Source organism: Atta colombica, unplaced genomic scaffold (genome assembly GCF_001594045.1).
Source record: "Atta colombica isolate Treedump-2 unplaced genomic scaffold, Acol1.0 scaffold156, whole genome shotgun sequence".
Taxonomy (NCBI): domain Eukaryota; kingdom Metazoa; phylum Arthropoda; class Insecta; order Hymenoptera; family Formicidae; genus Atta; species Atta colombica.
In genome coordinates this window covers 2,974-9,788 of record NW_017259246.1, presented here as the reverse complement: position 1 = coordinate 9,788, position 6,815 = coordinate 2,974, and positions in this window count along the sequence as shown.

Below are 6,815 nucleotides of genomic sequence, written 5' to 3'. Positions count from 1 at the left end.
ATATATATATATATATATAAAGCATCCCAAGTAGAGAAAATCCACTTTTGACATTTTTGAAATAAAAACTTTTTTAAAGTGATTCATAGTAATTTCACGGACGTTGCTCGGGATAATGTTTCCTATTAGCTACTTCCAGCGCAAGAATCTTTGTATCCTATGGGACAGAATTTGTTTCGTCATCAAACTATCGTTTTGAGCCAAATCAATTTTTGTTCGAACGATACGAATTGCCTAAATAAAATTGCCTAAATATATCTCGATTAAATTTATATTTGAAAGCTTTCCCATGAATCGATTCTTCGTAACGCGGAAGCGCGCGATTCTAGTTCGCAGATTCTGCCGTCGTAAATAATTTATCGACTCGTCCGTGTGCGGTGTGACAGTCTAAAAAGCGATTCTCATAGAACACTCCATGGGGTGCTAGTAATTAATCTCTTACATTATGTTAAAGCGGTTTTCAAGCCGCGAAGCTTTTCTGTGGATACGCGCGCGCAACGCGCTTTACGTTCGACTTAGCTTTTCATGAACGGAAGGCAAGTAGAATGTCGCGGGAATACGCGCGAGAGCGCATTGAATCTACATTCATTCCGCTTCTCTCCAATGCGTAAGACCTACCTTCTTGCGCCCAAGGCCTGCAGCTCCCTTCAAATCCGGAGCGAACGGAGAAGAACCTCATCGATGTGCATTCGCGAAGTCGCGTTCACGAGGAAAACGCCTTCCGATTGAATCCAGTTATGTAAAGGATGGCGTGAATTTTACGCGTCGGCTTTAGCCATGTCGCCGGGAATAACTTCGTGGGTTGGCCGAGACCTCACCGCGTGAATAAATTTCTAACGATTTACCTCGCGCTGCCGGATGTCAATTCCCGACGGTCGTCACGATTCGTGAAATTTATTGACACGTCGATGATATGCATAATGGGTCGTACAAATAAAACGAAGCAGATTGCTTTTGGTCTCATTCGGCGGAGGCAAGTGCTCGATAGGAAATATGAATAAGGCATTAGACATCGAAAATCTGTCACGAAGAAATGAATGATAAATAGCAGGTATGATTTTGTGTGTGTAATGTGATGTTGAACATGTTTGTTATTACATGGAACATGCGCGTCGCGAAATCTGGAAATGGTGAATCGATCTGCGCGTTGGATATGCGAGAAGTCATAATAGCAGAGCACATCGTGCTGTCGCGATTTATGACATTCTCAGTTCAGAGACGCGACAATACACATTTCAGACATTCCTGATTTTCGCTGTCACTTCCCACTTGCGCGATTACTTTCTGAGGCAATAGTCTGTTGTCCGACGTTGCGATGCTTGAATCATTACGTTTTCCTATTTGACACAACTAAAAAATATGATCTTCGAATTATTGCTATGAATGTTAAATAAAGATTACTCTATCAGTCATCAAAAGTTAACTTCACAGTCCGTCCGCCAAATAACATTTGTGTCATTTCTAATATTTTTAAGAGATCATAATACCTTCTATAAGAGTGATACAATTTTGAGTTATGTGTCATCTTGATAAATAAGAATCTTCTTCAGAGAATATTTAGAGTTGAACAGTTTTAGTTATTGAAGCTTGAAAAAGAAATTATTTTATTTTGAATTTAGTCAATATTTTAAACAATAATAAATGATTTTATTTTTGAATTTAGTCATTTTATCAAGGTAAATGTAAACTGTTGATAGTATTTCCTGTTATGTCACGTCTGATGAATTATTTCGGATTTGTTTTAGTTTTGTAAGTATCAAAACCAAAAAGGATGGATTTTTAAGGGTTGTAAAATGAAAATAACAAAAATAACATTTGATTATTTTCTAAAAATATATTCTTTTTTGCCAATATTATTTGATAAGTTAATAATTTTCTGTTAAGTTAAAAAATAATTTTTTTCCTTTTTTGAACAATTTTATCCTGTTATTTATCGAATGTTAAACAAGAACAAAGCAAAATGATCATGAATCGGATCATTGTAAGCGTGAATCAGATCGTTGTTTCAAACAACGCGAATAGATCTTTTGTTAAATGAAATTTGTCATTTACAGCGAAGGCCATAAACTGACTATTTAACAAAAGGTCTATTCGCATTGCTAAAAATTTAAAGTAAAATAAATATATTTGAATACTGAAGAGGAAGAAAAAAAGAAGATACTTAGCACAAAAAGTACAAGTAACGGAAACAAATAAGCAATCGATGTATCTTTTTCATTTTCTGCCACGAGGATTATGCGAAGCGGGTTACGAGTAGATTTACGTGAATCCGACGAAGCTAACATGCGGAAAACGCCTATCTACGGCCTAATGAAATTCTACGGAGGTAGTTATTGGTCGAATGGGATGGAATCGAGGTTCGAGGTTGGCTCTCGTGCGCATATAAGCGGCGACGTTTACATGGATTCATAGTTCAGCTACTAGATCGGTAAAGCGCCACGGAAGGCGGGAATTAATTGATCCGTGAGCCTCTCAATAATGATTATTGGCGAATAAAGGATGCTGTCAGTATTGAACTTTGTTGAGTTTCCCGCGCTGTTTGCCAGCCTTTAACATGGAAATGCGATCATCGCTCGATATGAATATACAACAATTGTGTCGTCGGTATGAAAGATACTGGACTCTAATATGAAATATATGCGCTCATATATGCGCAAGTATAGAAGACATGGTACTTGGAATAAAAGTGTCGTGCTGATAATTTATCGCAATTCCTACGACATTTCTCCTTAGTTACAGAATTTTTTGCTCTACAATCATTTTTAATCTTCCAGCATCACTTTGTGCTTTTTAAGGCACAGTCGATATCACATTATCTCAAAATTCTTACTCAGATTTCAATACATAAAAAAATAAAATCCAGTTTTTGTTAAAAACTTATTGTTAAAAATTTCATAAGTGTACAAGAATTTTTTTAGATTTTTATATACTGCGGAAACATAAAAAATATATGTTGTTTCCTTCCCAACGGCCCAGAGTGTAAACTATGATAGAAAATTTAGGGGTGATGCTGGAGGGTTAAATAGAATTCCAGCTGCTGTTTTTTTTAATTTTGATTTTTTTAGTATAAAAAATACGGAACTCTTTTATTTCAATAAAAAACTAGAACTATGAAAAGTGCTATTGTCATTATTTTATATTAAGAATATCGTGCTAACTTCACAAATTCTATTTTTAAGTAACCATGAAGTTAGCACGACATTCTATTAATAAGAAAAAAATGATTAGCACTTTTTCAGTCAATTTTATTAGCACTTTTTATAGGTCTGCAATTCCTTATCAGAATAAAAAAAGTTCTGGATTTTTTATCCTAAAATCAAAATTAAAAGTACAGCGTGTTAACTTCGCAAATCTAGCACGACATCCCCCCCCCCTAAAATACAAGAAAAAAAAATATTTCTACTTTTGACTACAATTCCTAGTTAATACTGCATGAGTTGTACCAATGTAATTTGAAAACAAAATTCCATTAACTACCAATTTTAATAGACTTTAAATATAGGTTTTATAGCACGTTAAATTGTACAGATTTCGCTAGATGAAAGTTCCAGCGGTATTATATTATATTTAATCGTCTATTGGCGAAATTAATTGTTTCGTGTTTCTCGCAACGCGAGTACCGGAGCAAAATTTTACACATTTCTCTTCACTCGCTAGAATTAATGTAATTTTTGGTACTAATGTATGCTGACTTTAATGGCGTAGTTAATAGCGTAATTAGCGAGTAAATGCTAGTCAATTAACCTTTAAAACCTTTAGAAAGGGAGAATAAATACCATAATATAATGAAAAAAAATACAATTTTTTTTTTTTTTTTGGTATTCTTAAGAGAGCGTTCAAAAGAAATCGCGTGATTGCGTTATCTAATGGACGAAAAATTTATTCCCTTTTTCTCTTCGTGCGATAATTATGATAATATTAATAATGAATAATATTATGAATGATGCTTGCCTTTACATAGTCAAGCAAACTCATCGTTTCGTTTTCAAACGAGCGCTTTACTGCTGTGTCATCAACGCTCGATGATCCGTGAAACCATTGTTCAATACAGCTTCGATGGCGGCCGTTTAAATTCCGCGGCGATTTAGCCGTATTTTACAGACGAGTGGCAAATATGTCACGACGCAATGAGAGAGAGAGATGATGTCTCTCATACTCCCGGCCTCGTGGGCGATGTGACGACAACGAGGACGACGAGACGATCGATTTCTACCTCGTTTCATCGCCTCCGCCGCGCTCGAAGTGCCGGCGAGTGTTTCACCTTCTCAACTGTTCGGGTGAAGGCTATACGTTTAAACAACGGGAGCGTTCTTCCTCTCTCGTAGGCGAGCTTTCACGAGCGTTTAACGAAATTACTTTGAAACCCGAAGAAGTAGCTCCTCGGCTTGCGCTTCTCGTTGCTCTTCCTCTTCGCGAAAACGATCCGCCTTCTCTTTATGTTCTCTTTCCACTTTCTCTCTTTTTCGTTCTTCTTAGCGGTCGTATGCCCCGAGTCGCCGATCCTTGGATCGGTTGGACGAGCTTTAAGAACGACCCTCTTAAACCCCGTTAGAATTACCTGCTCGCCGATCTCACGCTCTTACTTTCTTTCATTCTCGTCGCTCGTTCAAGGCAAACTCGTCTTCCTTTCCGTTTTCCATGCTCGTTTCCCGTGTAGTAAACAAAACCGGGCAACTCATGCTACGTAATTATCACTGGCGGTGTCGGCGAGAAGCTTATCGGTCGTCTACCCGTCCGTCTTCCAGGGGGAACAGTAAAAATTCCCTGAAGGATTTCTTACAGAGAGTAATGACCGTAACTGGCGATGTCCTCGGAAATTAACGCGGAATGATCGTACTGGTACGTGGTAATGACTGACATTAAATCCGAGGATACGCTTTTAAAGGACACTCCGTGAACGTCGAAAAAGGCAATCTTCTTTTCTAACTATTTTGATAGATTATATAGATAACTACGACTCAGATTTTCTCTCGTCGACATTAGAAATCTTACTTAAAGATACAGAATTAATCAGAAGTTATTCGTTATAGAGAAAATAGGTTGCCTTGAATAATTCATCTTTCTCTAAATGACAAGTGCATATGCATTCAAACGACGGAAACTGCGATGCTTCTATATATGCATCTATTAGGTGTACAACTTTGCTTCCGCCGTTTTTTTTTCGAAATTCGAGGTTTTATTGTAAAAAACTGGTTATGATTGATTATATTTATGGTTATATTTATGATTCAAAGTATTGTCCACCGCTGGCCACTACTTTCTCCCATCTTTCGGGTAGCGTACGAATCCCAAAAAACTGGTCGAAAAAACTGGTCATCTTTTGAGGCTATCCACGATCCAATTTTTTACTTCTTCATAAGACCGGAAGTGCTGGTCAGCCAGGCCGTGTGCCATTGATCGAAACAAGTGATAGTCAGAGGGAGCAACGTCTGGAGAATACGGCGGATGGGGTAGGACTTCCCATTTCAATGTTTCCAAGTATGTTTTGACCACTTTCGCAACATTCGATGGGGTCGAGCATTGTCATGCTGCAAAATCACTTTATCGTGTCTCTCGTTGTATTGCGGCCGTTTGTCTTTCAATGCTCGGCTCAAACGCATCAATTACGTTCGATCGCCTGTGATTGTTTCAGTTGGTTTTAACAGTTCATAACTACGCCAAGCTGGTCCCATCAAATACAGAGCATGACCTTGGACGTCAAAATCACCGTTCTTGAAGCGTTGAAACCACTCACGACACGTTCTTTCACTCACCATAAGTATTTGAGAGCATTCGATGAGCCGCAGATTTCTTCATATTGAAGCAAAAAATTAAAACCTCCCGCAAATGACGAGAATTTGGCTCGTAAACTGACATTTTTAATCGAGAATAACTTTATGATGCAGACACAAATCGACTAATGTTTCTATGGGATTATGTTGACAGATGCTCAAGTTTATTGTATGACGTCTATGATCTATTTATTTCGACCACCACTTACCGCTAAAGCCATCTATAGGAAAACGGCGGAAGCAAAGTTGTACACCTAATATATGGCAGTTCGAATTGGGACATTATCTTTTGAATCTTTTAACAAATCTACAATTTTCTGCATTGCACTTTCTTTTAAATGTTACAGTATTTGTGCAATTGCATTGCACGTGTAATTTAGTGATTTGAATTTATTTTTCAGTGGATTTAGTATATTATACTACCTGTGTTCACGATGTTATTATTGCAAAATTGGTTACACTATTTAGTAATAGAAAAAATACAAATCACTGTATACTATATATATCACAATAGGTCACAATCACTATATATAAAGCAGCGATAACAATGTGTTAGCCCAATTTTTGAAACAAATAAAAAAACTGTCAGTACAGTCTTATTCATTTCTATTAACATATTCGGCTATATTGTAATTCAGTCTATTTAATCCAATTTTTGCAGCAAGCTCTTCAATTCACTTTCCTCTATTCTTTAAAATTTATGCCAAAATAAGTAATCCTTAATATATGCGATTGGATCATTCGTGTTCTGCATATTTCTTTGAAAAACTAGGTGCATCAAGTAATTAGTGATCATATTTATATTTTTTAAAATACATATAAATATTTTCTTAAGATGTTAAAAATGTAAAAATCAGTTAATAATTTTTTAGTATATTCTTTATTATGTTAAAAAGCGATGAAAATTAATCTGGAACAACACATAATGGAAATGATTCATCGTGTGAAGGACCATAAAAAGGACCAAAATATTATTGTGTTAACTGAAAATTAACAATCAGTTTTATTATATATTATATATACTCTCAAGAATAGGAAATATAT